Source organism: Dromaius novaehollandiae, chromosome 6, assembly GCF_036370855.1.
Source record: "Dromaius novaehollandiae isolate bDroNov1 chromosome 6, bDroNov1.hap1, whole genome shotgun sequence".
In the NCBI taxonomy this organism is placed as follows: domain Eukaryota; kingdom Metazoa; phylum Chordata; class Aves; order Casuariiformes; family Dromaiidae; genus Dromaius; species Dromaius novaehollandiae.
In genome coordinates, this window is record NC_088103.1 from 15,046,633 (window position 1) to 15,066,910 (window position 20,278).

The following is a 20,278-nucleotide window of genomic DNA, read 5'->3' on the forward strand; positions in this document are numbered from 1 at the left end:
ACACCTGCATGATTTTAATTTATTAGTGCCATGATGTCAGAAGTCACTTTGACTGCAAAAATCTGTGGGCTGGTGTGCCTTTCTGCCTTACTTCATACGCTGCGTTGCATGTGTAATATACCTACACTGTAAGACAACAAAATACTTCAACAAAGTGCTTGACCAAACTTCATATAAAAATAGTATTAAAAAAACCCAGGACATTAAGAAGCATGGAAATGATCAGCTATGCAATTTCACATCAATTCTATTTACAGCTCATAAATTCACTTAACATTTTCCCACACTTTGGACTTCGCACATTCCCGCAACACTTAGGTTGGTGCTCACAGAAGTACTGGCTGTGACAAGGTCTGCGAGGAGATACTCACAGGCCCTCGTCACAGCCTGTGCTTCTGACAGCAGTGATGCGAATACGCAAACGTTGCTGCCGCCTTTTGAAGCCCGTGCGGTCACTGAAATGCAGAGCTCTGTCGTGGTGGTGCGGTGGCTCAGAGGGGAGGACTCCAGGGAGTGGAGTCCGGGGACCTGCGCGCGTGGCACCCTCATCCTCGTGTAGAGGTTACTGGGGAGAGCTGGCTTCGTGAAGTCCCTGTGCCCCTCTCCCGGGAGGGTGGCAGAGAGTCCTGCTGACGTTGGCATCCACCATGCGGCAGAGTGCGTCTGGGCAATCGAGGGCAGAGCTCACCACCTTAAAAACAATACGGATGCCCTGGAAGTGATTCTCGGGTTGTATTTTTGCCATCGTGTACTGTTAGGGGCTTGTGTCTACAGTACACAAATCTCTCTCTTGTTTGGGAATGCCATTTTCACTGTTAATATTCCAGAGAGGTGCAAGCGGCACACCTACAATCAACACAAAGTCTCATAAATCAAGGAGTGGTTGGGTATAAGATGTAGCTGTTCATGGTCATTGCAGAACGTGGGCATGAATATGAGTTTTCAATGTGCGCACGTGCTTGTCGTCTTTAGCGGATGCAAAATCAGGTCCCACCACTTCAGACTAATAGCTCATCTCATTTCTTGTAAGAAGCTATAAACTTGCCTTTTACTTAACAGGTGGTTCCACAATGGAAATTGCTATAGTGATGGAAACATTATGATTTTGATGTCCTCTTTAGGAGGAAAGTATAATCATGTAAATGTGTTCAGTTATACAGAATTCTGTGTGTAAGGAGAGTAAGAAAAAGGATATATTTTCCTAAGACTCTGGGGAGCATCATCTTACAGATTTATACCCAAAATCTTAATGTAAATCCATAGAATAGTCTGTGAAAAATCTTTGTGCTTATTTCGAGTATATTTTGCTTGTTATCATAAGAGCAAAATATACTGTATACCACAATGTGAATATTATGTGTTAATATATTTGTAATTAATTCATTTGAAGAACTATTCCAGAAAAGTTTACCTTAGAAAAAATAATTTTGGCAAAATAATGGCAAAATAATGTCAAAATATTTGGAGGTTTTACATTGCAAGTACATTTTCCTATTTTATTATGCCTGTAAATTAATTTCAGCAGCAGCTGCAATGAATAAAAGAAAAAAGTTCCGTATTTATAGCTTACAGAGCGATTGATTAGGAGTAAGGAGTTTTTAAGCTCAGGGATGTAGCAGAGGTCATGACATTCAAAGATGGTTTAGAGGGCAAGCTCTTTTACAAAAATTTTGAAATGCATCGATGGTCTTAGTCCAGCTCATGGGCGGACCGGCTATCGCATCTCCGAAACCAGCCCTTTCCTTGCAGTCGTCTTCCCCCCACAGTTAAATCCTTGCTGGCGCTTCTGCTAGTTCAGTTTTATGAAGTGTGGATATGGAGATAAAACTAATCTCTCGCCCTCAGAGCTGTTCCTTACAGGTGAAAGCTAAGGGATTTAATGAAATATTATAATGAAAAACATACCACTAACTATGTAATTTCTTTGCTGTGGATAAACAGAGGTCATCACTAGTGTTGCCAGTCTGGCACCTTTTGAAAGCATAATTCACTTTTAAAAGAAAAAAAAAAAGTGAGTGTTGCAGTTAATTCTGTACTGTACCTTGCACCCTGAGTGATGTATGAGTCTTATTAGTACCTGTTTATGAGAGCGCATACAGTCCTCGAAGAGAAAAATCTCTTAAATTATTACATCTTACCTGTCTAACCTTCGTTCTTATGCAAGGTCAAACTGACTTATTTAAAATGTTCCCCCTCCGCACACTTTCTGTAAAGACGAGGGCTGCCGAGGGCCGGGCTGCGCTGCGTTCGCCCCCCTCGGCACCGCGAGCTCCAAGGGCCGCGTGGGGCTGCCCGGTCGCCGCTGCCGTTGGCCTGAGGGCAGAAGCAATGGCTGTGTGGCAGCCCGCATCCCCCTTCCCCATGGATCCACACAGAAATGTTAACCATCAAGTGCTATGTAAAGGCAAATAAACCCATTTAGCTGTTGAATATGCTTCTCTTGATGAAACCAATTAGCTAGGCATAGAAGTAGCAAAGAAATGACCAAATATTAATGTTATCTGTACGAGTGGAGGAGAAAAGTGAACGCAAGCCAGCCAGCGAAAGGGACAGTGGCGACAAAAGAAGGGAGAAGGCAAAGGGACTGGGAGGAAACTTAATTCCTTATTTTGCCCTCACAGTGATTTCTGTGTTGTAGTGGTTCAGTAAAAAATGGTGCAGTACCGTGAAAGCAATGGACTATGGGTGTGGGAAGAGTCACTAAATCTAAGTACTCATTGGCAGATGTAATAAGCTGCAAGAGGGTTGTCAGGGAAGTGTGTCAAAAGGCAGAGTTTACCTAAAACCAATCCGTGAACAAATAAGGCAACTTTGGCTTAATGAACAGGTTTAGCCTGCTTTTGAAATCTGCGTCTTTGTGCCCGTTTTTGTGCTTGCTTTGCCGGCCCGGCTGCACAGGCACGCTCGGGCAGCCGCCTCCCTTCCCGCAGCACCGCAAAGCTTTCCCATCCCGCCGGAGAAGCGGCGGTGCTGGCTGCTCCTGGGTCCCAGCCTCGCACAGCCCTCGCTCCCAGCGGGCAACGGTTGGGAGAGAAACTAGAAGTAATGCGCTGCCGTGTACTGGAGGTGACTCTGTGATAGTTTTGAGCAAATGGCAACTTTCAAGAGGAGGAATATGGTAAAAGAGCCCAGTGAAAATGAAGGAATTTACTACTTATGTCTACAGCTTCTCTTTGATGATCTGGACTTCAGATATCAATTCATAATAAAGTTAGAGATGGAGGCAAATTCAAGTTTAATCTGATTTCGACACGCAGTAATTAGGCACCCCCCGAGAAGCAGATGTTGTTGTACTGTAATTATAGTGCCCCCAAATGATCACTAAAACAATCCTCACAATTCCTCTGTGACAGGGCTTGACAGATTCATAAATTGGAGGAAAGAAAACTTTCCCAGAGTCCCTTACTGCTGCCGTACTCTTGCGTTGTGTTTGGTAGCAGCACTTGTGCATACATGTTAATGACTTTTCCTGCTTGAATTCAGATACTGGAAGCTCCCTGTGAGAATAAAACCTTATACTTTCCCTCTCAGTGGGCACCTGGGACCTAGCTCTGCACAGGCAGTGAGGGTAGGATTAGTATGTGCAGGGCATAGTGCGCCGGTTTCCAAGGAAACAAGTACATCGTGCTCAGGGTAGTGGAGATCTGGGGAGTGAGAGATTGGGTAGAATAGTCCTCTGTTTATCAGTTTCCTCACTGATTAGGAATATAAAATAAGACTCTTATAGCTTTCTAATGACTTTGCAACTGGCGGGCATTTAGCAGCAGCTGTGGCAGTGATCAATGCAGAGAACTGATGACGAGCCACCTCCTTCCAAACATCTCCTCGATAGTGCTACACATGTGGGGATTCCTTCGCACATGTTAAGAGATTATTAGGTTGTTCCTTGTCAGTATGAAGAAATACTTGAGATGCATGTTCTCCTTCGCTTTCCCTTTCACTCCAGCTCTAGCCACCAGTGTGATGCCACTGCGCAGACACACAAAGCCGCTCGTTGTTCCTGCCTCCCTGACCCACTTTCAGTCCAGAATAATCTCCAGCAGTGAAAGCAGCAGTACGTGGCAGGGCTCGAATTAAAGAAGCTTCACTGGTCTCTGTCAGCAAGAATCAGAACACAACCCCAGTGCAGGCAAGGCCTTTTATGCAGCAAACGCTTCTAGCCACGGGGAGAGTCCCCTGCACAAGCATTGGAAGTAGACTTGCAATGATCTCACCAAAAATTAAATAGAAGGGCGATGTAGCTATCTTGTCCTGAGATAAGCTTTTATTCTGGGGCGAGCTGAAATCTTCTAGTCAAATTACATTCAGCCTGAGTTTGGTTAGGTGCCTACGAATGTATGTATTTAATAATATATGAAACTGGAAACCTCAGTATTTCAAATTGTATCTAGCAGAGATAAAATGTAAAAAGGCAGTGGCTTTGTGGCTTTGATGACAATCCATACTGTAGCTAAATGGAAACTCTCTTTTTTGTTTTACCTTAACAATGAAGATAGATGGGTTTTTGTAGGTGTGACTGGAGGCAGTGCACAGAACAGTGACATTGTAATCCTAGCAGGTAACAGCGAGAAATGTTTATACATGACAGATACAGGCATTAAAAACACACATCACTTTCCCATCACAAGAGAGGTTGCAAACTCTGGTCTTTTGTTTACACTGTGAATTCAAACAGTGGCACTGTCTGGAGTAGACCAGAAAGGAGCTGCAGAATACACTGTCACTACCTGCTGCTGCTTCTGATTCCTCTGATGTATTGTGTCAGCATATCCATTCTCCATTTACATTGCCCTCCAGAATCCGCCTGAGCTGTAGATAATGTAGATAGTCATGTTTTGTGGCCTTTTGGTAGATAATAATGGATTTATGAAATGAATTGCAAGAAATCAGATCTTTCTGATACACTAGTTTAATAGGAAGGTTAGCATAATAACTCAGTTTCTCATACGTGCCCAAATGGCAATGCTGTGGATTCTCTTCCCTCTCAACTTAATTCAAGGATCATTTCCACAACCTGATTTACTCTTTTACTTTCTCCAGGTATGCTTGAGGTAATAGTCTGTCAGAGAAAAACAAATCAAGGCTCACATCATAGTACATACTGTATTTTGCACAGCCTGAATTATGTGTGGTCTTCTAAAGACATTTTTCTTGCTTAAAGAAAAATAAATGGAGAAGACAACCCTTGTTGGTTTGAGTAGGTGGACAGTATTTTCTACAGAAGCTTCTTGCAGCAGTAAAGGAAAGGCTACATGCAGGAAAGCGGGGAGCGTGGAAGCACACCTCTTCTGCCATAAGAATGAAATTATCCATGCTTATGGTTGAATATGGGTGTGGATATGTTCAAAGGATGTGTTCAAATGGGGCTCAGCCCTCAGTACACAAAATAGGGTCTTGTCTGCATTAGGACCGTCAGGAGGTAACCATGCTTGCTGCATTGCACGCTGGTCGTGGCTTGGTGTTACCTGCAAAGAGCATTCAGCTGAATAGCAAATGCATGCAACATCTCTAACTTAGTGAACACTATATAGTGTCTATAGATGTCTGTATGGGGAAGAGAGTGCTAATATTTAGGGGGTTGGGAGGGGCAAGATACGAGATGGATGTGTGTGTGTGAAGAGGAGGATGGAGAAAAGTGGCAGTGAACTTCCTGACTGTAACACGTTGGAGTACACTAGAAGGAATTTATTCTGCAGTTTCAACTCACCTGCCAAATACTGGTCTTTGTGCAAACATGCCGAGGCAGCTAAGCACGTTTTGAAATCCCATACAGGTTGCTATTATGCCTTTTGAAAACCTGCTGATCTGGAATGCATATGGTCATTTCAAAGCCCTAGCTTTGGCAGAGTGCTGTGATCACGGGAGGTGGATCGTGACTGTGTTTACAGTTGTTACCATGCCAATATGATACTACGTGAGATGGAAGAGCCGAAAGTAAGTCTCTTGCAGTCTTATCTGAACACTTAAATAAAAGGATGATTTGAAGCATGCTAAGCACTACTGTTGCTTTCAGATATTCTGATAGAAAATGTCTTTCCAATTACATGAAATATTTCATGGCTGCAGGTTGGCTTCCTCAGAATTTCATTGAGGAAAAAGGCAGCGTTCTTGCAAGATCAAACAGTATGATTTAGCATTTCAAAACACAGCACAAGTATCATTTTAATAGGATAAAAATGAAATATTTATTACAGGGAGAGGAAGAGGCAGCGTCAGAATGAAAACCCAACTGGAATGGTTGGATGAGAAGCAGCATTCCCTCCCCACTCCCTGTCCCCAGCTTTGGAAACTGTCCTCGCAGCTGCTCTGATTTTAGAACAGAAAGAGATGTCACATTTTTTATTACCAAAAAAACTGTGTATTTTTAATTAGCTTTAACAAGAAGCTGATATCTATTTCGGTGTTTTTGAAAGTGATGTCACTAGTCTAGCCTCTGAACATAGTTTTAGGGTTTTATAAATGAGGTTAAGCTCTGTCTTTCACTCTCTTCCTCCTAGGGAGGTGGCGTGTAATTCAGATCAGGTCATATTTGTGGTCCTGCAGCTGGATTTTTATGCATTCAAGGTAGCCCTCAATCAAGAACTGGATTTCCTGGCAAACAGAGAGGATGTCTGAGAGGATATCTGGCAATATCAGAGAGGATATCTGGCCCTGCCGCGGCGGAGGGGCTCAGGGTTCCCAGGGCTGGTGGAGGGCAGGGCTCCAAGCTCCCCGGCAGCCCGCGGCCGCTGTGCGTGTGCGGGGCAGCAGTTGCCTGTGGTGAGGCCGGGGTGAGGTAGCTGTTCGGAGGGCAGCAGGGCAGCGGCAGCCTTCCTCCGCGCCGTGCAAATGAGCGGCCTCGGCACTGCATTAGCGAACTCTGGAAGAGATCCCCAACGTGTGAGTTAATCAAGTTGTGGCCTAATTAAAGCACATCACTGCTGTTTTGTCTTTCTTCCTGCGGCGTCCGAGACAGTAAGCTACACTAAAGGAGGCCTGGTGGTATGGTTTTATACAGCTCTTAACAGGTCAGATAACTTTGGTGTTTGAAGTGCTGGTCATACAGAGAGACAAAAGGCTAAGTTTTGTTTACTTTATCCCTCCTGCTGAGTTAATTTTAGTACCTATTTGATATACTAATTAAACCATATTTCACACACTCATATCCTGTAGTAGCTAAGTACTAATAAACAGAACTATTGAACAGACCTGCAATTTCTGCTGAAACCTGTTTTAAAATACTTCTATTTTGTCATAAACAATATTTTGTAATATATAGAATTTTCAAGTCAAAACAACAGCTTTTGTTTTAAAGAAACTAAGTATATTTATGCTGTCAGTCTCTACAAGATCTTTAATCATCACTTGAACACTCAGAGAACCATTAGGCTATTTCATGTGTATTTTTTCTGGCTTTGTAAAGGAAAAGAGAGAATTCAACGGTGTTGAATGACTGCTGTAAAAAATATCAACTAGGTTTTCCCTTTATTCCTTTCACATTACTGTTTATAAGCAATAACCAAAACAATACAACAGATACTTAGGAAAGTGACCTAATTTTGGACAAACATTTAACTGAAAGACAGAAATCATTAGTAAATAGTAATTAATTGTTAGTTTATTTCTGTTGAAACACATCTGTCAAAGCCTAATTGCAGTTTTCTTTGTATCACCAGACAGGAAGCATCTGCAGTGTAAAAGTATGATGTTGACATGTCCAGTAACTTTCCTGTGAGTTTTCCATACCTGGTATTTCTCTGTCAGTGCAGGATTAGGAAATTCGCTCAGAATCTGAGTTTTGCTTTCTGTATTTTCTTTTCAAGCAAGTCTTTGTGCTCACGGCTGCAAAGAAAAACTTGAAAACCTGCACTATAACTTCTTAACAGCTAATAGACTAAACAATGAAAAGAAGTCAAATCATTATTAGTTTTTAGTATCATGCTCTCATGCTTTGGAAACAATCTTATTCACGAATTTTAACTATTTGTACTTATCTGTGTAACACCGGGTAAGACTGAAACCAGTTTTTTCTTTGGTAAATGACAGAATAGTAGTCTGTGTGAAATTTGTGTTCAGTTTTGCACCCAAGGACATCTTGGAAAGAAATAGGAAGTGACTTAAAATATAGGCCAGATTCTGGTCTTGTACTAAGGCGAATCAGGTGCAATTATTTGGAAAGCAATAAAATAAGTATAATATTAACTCTTACGGGATCATAATGTGGTGCTATATGCCCATTTTGTCTGTGGCATGCAAAGTACATTATTTCTTATTTCTGCAGTACATTTGTGTTAGTAACCACTGTTATTACTTAATTAATAGATCAAATATCAGAATATCTTGTTATTAGGATCATTCTGATTTTCCCCTAAACTAAAGTCTCTCCTCTCATAGGAGATCATCACAAATCAAACAGAAATAAATGACCTAAATTTTTATCTGAGGGTAATCAGAGTTCATATTCATTATTCCTAATCACTCGGGAAATAGTGAGCCACTTTCAGTTATCTGAGTGCAGGAATTATGAAGCAGAATAAAACAGCACTACAAGAGCAGCAGGTGATTTCTGGGTACTTCCAGTTCGGGCTTCTCACGTTAGAGACTTGAGAGAAATTTGACTTTTGCAGAGCAGATGTTCAACATTTTGGGAAAAAAACAGGTACCTTCTGAGAAATGGGAGGCCGGAACTGAAGGCCGCCTAAATCAGCAGTCACTTTGCAAAGTGTCGGATCCATACAGCTACACGCCAGGTATGGAGCACAACTTTAAACATTTTGCCCTGGCAAGTCCCATCTTCAGTTTGTTCAAATATTTATTCTAGTTGTACCTGAAAACTGTGTGGTGCATATGTGAGATTCGCTTAAAGAGCCACCATAACAGTTTCAGCGATGAGCTGCAGGAGGCCACAGGTCGGCTTCCCCTGCACAGCCGTGTACCCGGGGCCGGTCCCGCAGTCTCCCCCTGAATTTGTGCCCCAGAAGCTCCACTCCCCATATCTCCCCATTAGCCTGCTCTGGCATCCAGGACCTGAAGCATCCAGTGTGTTCAGATGGGGGAAGGAGGGTAGGAAGAGAAATGAAACTTTGTCAGAAATACCATGGGAAATTCCCATCAAAATCCTGTTTTGGATTTGGTGAAACTTCTTGGAAGCAGAGAGGTTTCTAATGAAAGGCTTTTGGTTGATTAAACAGCAATTAGTCAGAATATTTTTGACCATCTAATTAGCCAGAAGGAGAGTTCATCAAATGCTGAGGAATCAGTCTGAAAATGAGAAGAATTTGTATGAAAAGGCTGATCAGTCTGGTGGTGGCAGGAAGAATTGTGTATGAAAGTGACGGCAATTTACTGGGTTAGCTCTTAAGTATTCCGGTGACTTACAATTTAGAGAGAAGTGTTCTCACATGTTTTATTAACTAGTTTCATGATGATCTACTGAAGAAATCCGGCTTCTCTAATTATGCTCTATGTCCATTCATCTGTCTGTCAACTCCTCCTCTAATAGCCTTCGAAGCTGGTTAGTAAGGCAGCAGGACAGAGGGCTCAGACAGCTCCATTTCTATCAACGTGTATAAAAGATGTGCGCGGGTAAATTCATGCCCTCTTGGAGGGAGGGCTGCAATGTGAGCTCAGCTGCGCTGCAAGGCTCAAGAGACTCAGCTATGGAGAGGGCCACAGAAACCTAGGCTACGGAAGTACTGCTAATGATGCAGCTGCTTTTTTCTTGTCCATCTTGCAATCATTGGTTATTGAAATATGTTCGTCTCAAACTTGTTCCCCTAGTTTTTGCTCAGGAAAAAGGAAGGCTGCTATGTGAAGACAAAACCCAAATCAGCTGACCAAATACCACATGCCCTCCACTTACATAAGATTATAATAACAACCTAAGCATTTGTTTCCAAGGCTCAGCACTTTCACCACAGCAGCTGTGTGTCACCACAGATTGGTGGCTACTGGGCTGTTGGGTCAAGACAACTTGTACAAGTCTTTCAGTGACATGGGGGACTGGATGTTTGTTGTCAGATGGTATTTTCTTTACTATTTCCTCCCCTCTTTGCCTGGCCCCTTCTCTGGTTTCCAGGATTATACAGTGTCTGAAATGACCGTGTCTGAAATGACACAAAATTACATCCTGCAGGATGTTACCACCGCAGGAAACAATCACCAAGGCAGGCTCAGGCTGTCGGAACTTCTGCAAGAGCGCTGTCATCTCTCATTCATTCTCTGATCAGAGCTGGAGGAACAGTATTTTATATCACTTATATTTTGGGTTATTTTTTGATAGAAGGCTCATTTGAGTAAAAGCAATAATACTAAAACCAAGTGAGTTTAGACATGTTGAATTGAGATGAAACTGTCTGAATTTCTGATTTATGTTTAGTAATTCGAGAGAGAGAGAGAGAGATGTTTTCTGGCCCTGAGCAATCTTTTTTCTGACTGGACTCAGGAGTGTTTCTTTGGACTGCGCAGCCCCATGTAGCCCTCCCAGCCTCTCTGTACCTGTGTGCTGGCCACTGAGACCAGGCACAATGAGGTTCCTCTGCTCCCTCCTTTCCTTGGCAGAGTCTCCGGTACCCGGGTCGTAAAGCCATGAGGTTTCTTTATGACAGTACAGTCTGACCTTGGGCATCACACAAAGCTATTGCCTTCCTGCTGTAATACATCCTTTCTCTCACATGTGAGTGATATTTGTTGCATTGTTGCTTTATTCTGTAACACATTTTCTCTCTGTCCTTTATCAGCTGTGGTTGTTGCACTCTTCCACCGGCTAAAGGAAGGAGAACACAATAACTTCTAAAGGAGATGTCATGGCCCTTCCACACATTCATTCTCGGCAAGCTTTTGTGCAAGAAGTGAGAAAAGGCCATGATCTGTATAGTAAATACATATGGTGGGGGAGTAGCATTGTAGCTACAAGATTCAGTAGCATTTGTTGAGGGAACATTTTTGAATTCAGAGGATCAGAGAGTACAATCTATAAGCATATAAATCTCAAGGGGGGAAAGAAAAATTGGTTTTCGTATCAAGAAAAAAGATACCAAATGTGCGATGTTCAAGGAGACTGAGGAAGTCCAGTAAGTCTGCACTAATAGGTAGCTTCAAGTATTACACAGAAAAAGATCGGTTAGCCCAACTGGGCAAGTCTTAGAGATGTTACTTCTCACCCCTTTAGCCTACTGCTTCTGAAAATAGTTCTAGTTTTGCAGCACACAAGCAAAGAGGCTTCTGTCATTTTAAATAAACTGAGGAAAAGTGAGATTTACAAAAATGAGATTAAAAAGAAAAAGAAAGAAGAGAAGAGATAATTATTAGATTATGAAGATTATTTGGATCACGGACCCTCACGCCCCCCTCACTGTGCCTGGACAAGAATTCCAGAGAAGTCCAGACACTGATAGAGCTGAAGTAGGAGGGGGGGATTCAGTCACTTTGTTTCATTGCCTAATGAAATGTAGCCCTCTCTGAAGGTAAAATACATTTATGATTAAAGGGATAGTTGCAGATCTGACCCTGAGTTTATAGACAGGTGAAGACCACCCTAGAGTTGTAGCAACCCCAGAGAGTGGGTGAGGAAGCTGGCAGGCTGCTGGGGGTGGTGGCACAGCAGGAGCACTCCTCCTGCTTTTTGCTGGTCCTAAAGACACAGTCAGTGTGGACTTCTGACCCACTTTTCCTCTCAGCACTTCTCTTTTTTTTTTCCTTCCACGGAATTGTAGCTGGGTGAAGTTTCCACCTTTTCATTACTGAAGACTGAAGGCTGCTGTATGGCTGGAACAGGACATAAGAAAGTGTGTTTACAGTGTTGCAGAGCATTATTTATTTGGGGACTCTTGCAAGCAGGAGTCCAGAAGCAAGAACAAGATAATGGTATAGCACTTTAAAAATGGATTTAAAATGATTGATAGCAGAGACTTATACAGGAAACATACGAATTAGTCTTTTATAAAAATAAGATAATCTGTAAAGTAGCATAATATGGTTTTCTATGAACTCATATATGATGCTCTTTTAATCCTCCTCCTCTTGCCTCACGTAGCTCCACATGTGTCCATCAGTTACAGGGAGAAACCAGTAAGGTTGGCTGGCTGGTTCCTGACTTGCAGCCTAAATACACATTGACTCTCTTTGACACTGTTACTAAATAATTTTTTTTAGGGACTGGATGTATCTGAAAGTCTTATCTCTCTATGAAATTTGGTTGAAATTGCCTAATAGTCAAAAATTACTAGTGAAAGGACCGGAATGGGCACATGTAGATAGTCAGCGCAAGTCATGATTCTGCTGGAAGCCTGAATAAAAATTACGTTAACAAGATGTCATTTTAAAGAAGGGCCATCTTGGGAAGCACTGATTATCTTCTCCCATGCGTTGTAAGTCTGGGATTGCTCTTCCAAAAAGAAGAGACAAGTTGTTAATGAGTTAGCTTCATTTTGCTCATCACGTATATATATTAGGGACTAAAATAAAATATTTAAGCTACCAGAAAAACAGGAGGTCTTGCTGTGACTGTTCCCCCAACAGACTTTTTCCAGACTGCTCACATATGTTGGGGAAACAAAGCAGCCTATTTGCTGAGGTAGGGAAAAGAGTCGGCGCCAGAGGGCTGCAGAGCACATTGCTTCCTCCCATAAGGCTGCACGCTCCTCACTTACTGTCCCTTTCCTTAAATAATAAATGTAGTTACTGTAGTTGTTTCATGGCCTACATGGCTGGGACTGCTGAGTTTTCATCTGAGGTACAGTTTTGAGCAGACTGATGGGTTCGGTTTCCATGCCACTGTGCTTATTGATGGAGTCATACATTTCCCAAGACCCAGTTTTTAAATAAGATCTTGGTACACATTCTGTCTTGCAGGAAAAAAATATTCTTGTCAGGAAGAAGTTTTTGAAATCCAATTTATAATTTGTCTTCTTTTTGTTGCCACTCAGCCATAATAAGTTTGAAATGATCCTGAATGTAATGTAGTTATTCTGACTATCAGTTGAGTAATTTCCATGAATAATTCCCAACTTAGGGATTGTTCTTGAGCTGTTCATTACAATTGTTTCCTTTGTGAAATGCAACCAGGCCTGGTGACAGTCTGCTCCCTGTCCAGCCTGACTCTTCAGGAGGAGCCTTCTGAGCAATTTAGGTAAAGTTCAAAATTACCGCTTTGAGCATACCCCAATACTTGTTCATGACCCTTTTTGTTCACCTATTTAGAAAAGCTACACAAAAAGCGTGAACACAGTAGAAGTAAACCAATGTATTCATACAAGCAACTACTCAGAGTTAGAAAGCTGTGTTTTGTTGCATCTTTTGTTTTATGTTTATATGAAATGTGAGTGGAATAAATGATAATAATAAAATGTAAATTCCTGTTAAAATAGTCAAATCAAGAACTGGATGCTTTCTAGGAGATATTACTGAGCTGAATATGAGGTACTGGGCTCTCTAAAGAAATAACTGAGTTAAATGAGGTCAGAACAGCTGATCCAATGGTCCCTACTTTAAAATCTTTTTATTTAGCTATGGCTTAGGGATGGTAATGCCTATATATGTAAGTATGAGTTATGTCTTGCACTTCCCAGTGGCACTTAATGTTAATGGGAAAAGAGCATCTACCTCTTTTAAGTGGTTTCCACCATAAGGTGGTGCTGGTATCTATGCAGTGTAGCAGCCTATCCATAAACACAATACTTGAAGGTAGTAGGGACAAAAATTCTATGTTTCTTGAAGGTAAGAAAATATGTTTGTGGCATACTATGCTTAGGAAAAACAGACATTTGAAGATGCTTAAAGGTTTGGAGTGTTAGCATTAGTCCTGGGAGAGACGGATTGAGATAAGGCAATTATAGATGCATGCTAATTTAATTAATCCCACTGCTTTATCACACAGCTATGCTTTTGAGAAATAATTTTCCAGAAAAAAAGTTTCCTCTTACTCACTCACATATGGGATTTCCGGTTCAGTGTTATATCCTGCTTAATGTCCAGGATACAGAAGATAAATTCCTGGGGTAATAGCTTATCTTTTTCTATATTGTAACTTTTATTGTATTTTGTAATTGTGAGATTTGTAAATTAAGAAATACATTTGTATTGTTCAATGGACCTAACACTTTCTTCTGGTTCCAAATTACCGCAGATAGTAGACTTCAAAATTGATAGTTCTTTGTATATAAAACAATGTGTTTGAGTTTTTTATATACAAAAAAACAGATCGATGGTTCTTTGATATGCAGCGATTCAGAGATTCAACTCATCTGATGTTAGACATCCAAATACAAAGCATTTAATACACCCAGTTTAAGATGTTTAAGCCTAAGTTAACTGTCTAGGTTGGACTGCAGCTAATGGAGAGAGGTGGCAACTGCCCAAGCCTCACGGGCATAACATCTTAGGTGCTCGTTGTAGGTAGAGATGAGCCCCTGCTGGGATACCTGTTTCCCTCATCGACTTTCAGGAGACCCTACAGAAACCTCAGACATAGGTATCTGTCCTAGCGGAGGGAGCAGGATAGTTCGGATTAATTTTTTTTACCTCTTTTTACCAGAAAGAATAAGAAAAAAGAGAACGTTTGTGTATACTGCATATGCATATTTACACAGAGGGGCATATGTATGCCGCTGATACAGGTGCCAGACTCTGAACCAATTTAGAATAATTGTACTTTACACAGTAAAGAGGCTGGGTTGGTACATGGGGTTATGACATACTGGCACCTCTCCCAGGCTGCCAACATGTACAATTGAATCTCATTTTTCATTTCTGTTCCTGCTGTGAAAAATAAACCTTAAAAACATTTATTGAAGTGCGAACTGATGCAGTAGTGTCCACCCACATTTGCAGCCCGAACCAGTATCACCGAGAGATGTGAGCTGGCCCTTTCCTCTCACTGGCCTCAGAGGTGATGTGACAGTAGTTTAGGAGTCAATATTAAGTGCTACTGTGCAAAAGAGTGGGGAGGAATCGCATCAGGAAGGGTTACAGATGCGTCTCTGAATTATATTTAGTTCCTGAGCCTCAGTTGCAGAGATTATTTTGAGGTGGATGTATTGTGCAATGATCCTGCTATCTCCTTGTTTTATGCCAGTGGAATCTTTGGCTGGTCGCAGCCGTGGCCCGCAGGGATTGCTCAAAGCTTGTGTGGCATCAAGCACACCTACCGGCACAGCGGTAAGGGTCTTGTCATGCCCGGTCCATCCAGTCATGGACAAGGATTCTGCTGTGAATGGGGTGTAGGTTTTTTACAGTGAATGCGGTATAGGTTTTAACTAGTTTTTACAACTGGTGTCAGACTCTGTAACTTGCTCCTGCCTGTGCTTGACTACGCTTTGCAACAAATGCAGATGGAGATAGATAGTAGCATAACACCTCTGTCTTCTTAAAGTCATAAATAATCCCTGCATGCCAGTGGATATCTCACCTGTATTACATTCAATTTTTTGTTCTAGGAATAGATGTAAATTGCAGATTTTTGTTTCACTACACTGTTCAGACTCTTTCTGCATCTACTTACTATGAGCAGCTTCTTTACCAGGTTTTAAATTCAACTTTGCTCTAGGAAAAAGTTTTCTTTTACTATCTTATAAATTTAAATTCCATACCTTTTCAGTCTACATACACTTTTTGTCATGGATGATCCCGAAAATATTAAGGAGTCTATTAATAATTATGATTAATTAATTTTATTATATTAGCACTTAGAAGCCCCTGCTGAGACAGGAGACCTATTGCACTGGGCACTGTAGGGACACATAAAAGTGAATTTCTGCTTCAAAGAGCTAAAAATTGAAACAGAAAAGACATGTTTCTCTTGGCTTCAAGGGAAACTGAATAAGGGCTTTTGTGATATTCTTGAGCAAGCTGGAAGCCCCATGTTTCATTGAAACCTCTTCTTTTTTATTCCACAGTTTCACAAAAAATATATAATGAATGAATCTGAATTCAGTTTTCAATTAAAAGACTCTCGGGCTGTCTGCTGCTGTGTCTCCCCGCAGCCTGCTCTTTTTGCTTCCTCCATTCTTCTGGTGCAGGATCTGTACAACAGCCCTGTGTTCCCTGTTCAGCAAACCTTTTCAGACAGCTACGTTTGTGTCTTGTCATCACATTTTGAATACTGAATTTCCACATTTCAAAGGGGATTTTACTTCTCATTTTTGTTAGCGCTGTAGTTAGCTGAAAATATTCAAAACTTTCAAAGTAATGAAAAAGCAAAGGAGGAAGGAGAGAGTGGCCTCCCCTCCCTCCTCCTTCATTCTACCAGCTCTATTAACAAAGGAAAAGCTGTGAATGCTATAAGAGAAATGCAATAGTTAAAGACTGTGCTCTGTTTTACCACGAGCCCTGAGTCAGTTTTTCTTCATTTTACTATAGGAAATGGAAAAAAGGAAGAGAGCAGAGTTGGCGAATATTGCCTTTGTTGATGGCTGGGCATAGAGAAATCTGCCTTCAGAAACAGGGCAGCTCAGCAAGCTGCCAAGTTCACAAGGTGTGTTAGGATTTCACCTTAGATTTCCTGGGTTTCTGCTTTGCATCTAGTAAGTTGTCCTTCTGAGCTCTTTCCTACTGCCCTAAGAAGTTGGGGAGAAGTCGAAATGAGAGCGGAAGGCAGACTGCGTGTGTGGGGACAGCCGCGGCGGGTGCCGCGCAAGCCGCGAAGCGGCTGATGAGTGCGGGCAGCGGCGGAGCAGCTTCCAGCCAGGCGTCGTCGCTCCGAAGAGGCGACGGCTTTGTTTCAGCTCGCCTCTTGTCCCCTGGTAAGCCGGGGAGCTGGAGTGGAGTTCAAAGCACCATTGGTCTGAGCATTAATCAAATACGCAGTGGTTCTTTGCAGCTTGCTCTAATCTGCCATGTCTTTAATCTTGTAATAAATTTTGATTTGGTTTCTCCGTATTGTGCAACCCCCGCCAAGGAGACAGCAGAGAGGCAGTGGCGGGAAGCTGCCCAGGCTGCTTCAGGTAAAGGGGGGAACCTGCTTGAGGCCACTCTGAAGAAAAGGAGGACAAGTGCTCAGACTCGCTACTCTGTTTTCCCTTACGAGAAACAAACCGATGGTTTTAGACTGAGTAAATCAAGTGGCTAAAACGGGAACAGAATTCCTCTCTCCCATGAATTTCTGTAGCTGACAACCAAGTTCCCTCTAGGGTCTCTCTGACACACAAAACTGTTACTTAGTTTTGTATGGAATCTGGTGAATTACCAGATTCGTGGGCTCATCCTGTCTGCTCCAAAGCACCTGGCTTGCAGGGCCGTGACAGCCATTCCCCACTGCGGGCCAGACGCTGCCGTCCCAGGTCAGCTGTGAGGCCGTGGCGCTCGGCCCGGCGAGGAGCAGAGGGTCCGCAGCGGGCAGCAGGGGCCAGGGGAGGCCTGGGTGCCGGGTGGTTCCCACAGCGCCTGTTTTGGGGCGGCAGCCAGCCTCTCCTGAGCTCCGGGACGCTGCCGTGTGGAGGAAGCGTGGCCGTGGCGCCTCTCCCTGCTGTCCGGCGCAGGGCGCTAGCAGTCCCGGTGCTTCCCGCAGGCAGCAGCACGGGCATCGGCAAGGAGTTGCCGCCGGCTTCTTTCCTCGGGAGATGTAAGCAAGGCAGCCTCTGGCTGGCTCCGCTATTGACCTGCCTGGAGCTTCTGCAAATGTCACCGCCTGGGTGCATGTCAATGATAGGAGGGTAAAAAGCCCCAGATCTTGTCAACTGAATTACTCTGCTGTGACCGCTTTGAAACGCTCTTTCGCCGTTATGTAGAATTGGGAATAATAAGCAGGTCCGTGGTGGAAAATGAATGGGGATCTTCCATTCCGAAACACTTCCACTGGTTCTCCCCCTCCCTGTCAGGAGTTTTGTCATGATAGATATTTCCCGTTTCTGTTGTAGTGAATTTACATTTTTTTACAAGAAACAAAAGGGTTTCCTGGGAAAGTTTCTGACCAGCTTGCCGTGGATGACTTAGGAAATACCACGACAAGGTGGACGGCTCTTCGCTCCCGTTGTGGCGGCCTGGCGCTGATGACACTGGAAGCGAAGGTGAGAGCAGGGAGGGCGCTGCAGGCCCGGGTGTGCGAGACTTGCTGAGGCAGAAAGGAAGGTAGGCATGGCAGGATGGACAGATTATTTTGTTCGTTCGTTTGCCTTTCAGAGGCCTCAGATACTTCATGTTCCGCTGTTTCCGGGCTCTCGATGTGTGCCTCAGTTTAAATTTTCATAGTACTCATTTCACCACTTAGTCATGTCATGTTAGCCCCCTAGCACCACACATCAAAAGTTAATAGTGGAACAAACACAACAATCTCTTTAAACTAATGCTGCCCCTGTTTCATTATTCAGTGAATTGTGTCAGGGGTTGCTGACAAGAGCAGAACAGGGAAAGAAATAGAAAGGCGCGTTTACGGAAGGCGTGGGGGGTTAGTCATTGTGGTGTTGTGTCTCTGTGCGCTGTCTTCTCTCCTTGAGAAAGGATGTTCCTCATTTTGAACATGAATGAAAGGAGGCGGGAACAGGCACGAACATGAGTTCTTCAAATATTAATTTATGCACGTAAATGCCATCTTTAAACTCTGCTGCTTTTGTTTTAGGCGGTTCATATCAACCTCTTGGTTAGTATTGCATTATTTTATAACAGTAATTTGTGATACCACTGTACCTTCATAAAGAAGGTAGAAGGAGGAGAGAAATAGTCTTGGTGCAGTGACCTGATGCTGAGTTGAAAGCAAGATTGTTCTGTTATTGTACAGTGAAATATTTACAATTAGTTGGTGTCCTGTTTTAGAAAAATAACATAACCTCAATGGCTTTTTCTTGCTTCACACAAGTGCTCAGAGAACTACTGTGAATGGCAGAATTTGGGAAAATATTGAGCATGCAAATGAGCACAGTAATAAAATAAATAGGCAAGCTGATCACAATATGAAGTCATACTGATCATTCACTTGGCATGTGTGGGTTTAGTGCTAATTATTTATGATACTTCATACTGTGGTAATGAATATTCTTCAGTATGCTTTGGAAGGCTAATGAAGTTCTACTGCCAGATTTTGACACCTTTTTTTCTAATTATCCATCAGTTATCATGTATATGGCCCCGTTGACTTAAGGAGGAGTAACATATCTCTGATAGGGGATAGGGAAGGGGAGCAGAATTTGGCTTAGAAGCAAAAATTGGGCATATATGTTGCAAAGGACAGTGTGGATTAATGAAAGATTTTGTATTGATGTTCTATGGGAGAAACAAATACATCTATTTTGATTTCCAGAGGAGCCTTGCTGGAAGAGGTTATCAAAAAGGACTCCAGCAGAGGACACAAAAGCATTTAGAAAAGGCACAATGGATTTTGACTGCCTTTGAATCTATTTATCAAAGCCAATGCTGTTCCCATTTCAACGCAGGTGGAACAATAATAAATATCGAACAAAGCAACTCAATCTGTATTCAGAGCATTTCAATACGTGGAAAGCTAAATGCAGAGAAAGAAAGCTTGCAGAGTCAGACCTATTGACTCCTGCTACTTGTGTTCCTCATTGAAAATGAATGGCAGATGTGCACAAAGATCTGCAAGATGTTTACATTACTAAGATTCACATATAATAGGAAGCACATTCAGTAATGTGACTTTATTTAATATTTAACTGAATCAATAATCTTTTACATCATAGGAACATAATTCAGCTGTGAACCTTGACACTTTCTTTCATTTAAAGTGACTAACTTTACATGTCAGTTTGCAGACTCACCACAGGCTTATTATTACACCTAGCTGCCGTTTATCCCCACAGGAGGGTCTTTGTGCCATGAACGGGCCTCCGCATGAGCAAGGAGAGCTGCCTTCTCTGCAGCGGATGAGCGGTGGGAGACTCAAGGCTCACATCGTGAGCACCAACTCGCAGAGGTGCCCCATCGGTTCGTGAGAGTCCCCTGAGAGCAGGCAGGTGAGGTGCCAGCAGCCAACTCTCTCTGCCACTGCTGGTTTATAATCTTTTAAAGATTATAGTGTCTGCACATCCCTTCTCCTTTGGATTTTTCTCCCACTGTCCCCATATTAGATACTTAAAGAAAATCACTGGAGGGAATTTCACTTTGCTCAGGCAAAGTGGCAGCTGAGGCTGAAAGCTTGCCAGGCACTCAGCAGAGGCTGTTGTAATGAACCCTCCTTCAGAGGCAGCCTAGATTTCACATAATTCCTACTTCAACCAGAAATCCAAAGCAGGTCCTTGGTGATATAAGAGAAAAACAAACAAACAAAATCCGAACATAATGGGTTGCTATAAAAAGCAGTTGAACATCTATAGGACATCAGAAGATCACATAAAAAATGCCTGATGCCCAG

General features: G+C 42.6%; 1 long non-coding RNA gene across 2 annotated transcripts in view; it reads left to right on the forward strand.

Moving 5' to 3' along the window:
* LOC112993271 (uncharacterized) overlaps positions 1 to 20,278 on the forward strand; it is a 436,804-nt gene that overhangs the window by 268,391 nt on the left and 148,135 nt on the right. Inside the window, exon 1 of one of the 2 annotated variants that reach the window (XR_003261690.2) lies at positions 19,752 to 19,880. The exons of the other annotated variant lie outside the window; for it this stretch is intronic. This is a non-coding gene — a long non-coding RNA (uncharacterized LOC112993271). Of the gene's footprint in view, positions 1 to 19,751; positions 19,881 to 20,278 lie in introns of those variants that run through there. 2 annotated transcript variants of the gene reach the window in all.